General features: G+C 51.2%; 1 non-coding gene across 1 annotated transcript; it reads left to right on the top strand.

Moving 5' to 3' along the window:
* Window positions 1–577: 577 nt before the first annotated feature.
* On the top strand, window positions 578–660 carry Trnal-cag (transfer RNA leucine (anticodon CAG)). The gene has a single exon. It is a non-coding gene; the product is annotated as a tRNA-Leu (tRNA).

The following is a 660-nucleotide window of genomic DNA, read 5'->3' as shown; positions in this document are numbered from 1 at the left end:
ACTCACTTTGCGCGCGTATTCAGGCACGATGATAGGGCTGTTGTCGCTGTCTCATTCCTCCCCCCACTCCCCATCCGCAAAACCGGCGCGGTGCTCGTGCTACTAGAGTTCTGAATTAAAAATCTCAAGATTCCCTCTGCCCTTTCTCCGCCCGTCATCCGACATTCAGGGCGAGTGTATCGTTTCATCATTCGTGCGAGCGAATGTGTGCGTGCCTGTGTGTACCTCATCGGCTTTGACTGGTTAGTACTCGGTGCGATTTGGTTATTTCTCCGCTGCTGAGGCGCTAACACTAAATGATATAGCCACGGTTGGCATCGGGGAAGTTGTTGGCTTTGCTTATCGGGCGGGGCGGGACAGCGCTAGTCGCAAGAAGGTGATAAGTAAACTTACGCGCACACTCACACGCCCACCCGTTCCCCTATTACAATTAGTAGATGAGCGTGCGCGTTGGGGATTACATATTTAGCTTCAAGCTACTAAACACTCTGTCGGCGAGCTGAAAGAATGGGTTGGAAAATAATGAAAATAATCTAATAAAATGTGCTTGGAAATAGAAGCCAGCGTCGCAGCGCAAGTCAGGATGGCCGAGCGGTCTAAGGCGCTACGTTCAGGTCGTAGTCTTCTCTGAAGGCGTGGGTTCGAATCCCACTTCTGACA

The sequence above is a fragment of the Topomyia yanbarensis genome, unplaced genomic scaffold (assembly GCF_030247195.1).
Source record: "Topomyia yanbarensis strain Yona2022 unplaced genomic scaffold, ASM3024719v1 HiC_scaffold_77, whole genome shotgun sequence".
In the NCBI taxonomy this organism is placed as follows: Eukaryota; Metazoa; Arthropoda; class Insecta; order Diptera; family Culicidae; genus Topomyia; species Topomyia yanbarensis.
The sequence above is the reverse complement of the archived record's forward strand: the minus strand, read 5'-3'. Positions and strand labels throughout refer to the sequence as shown.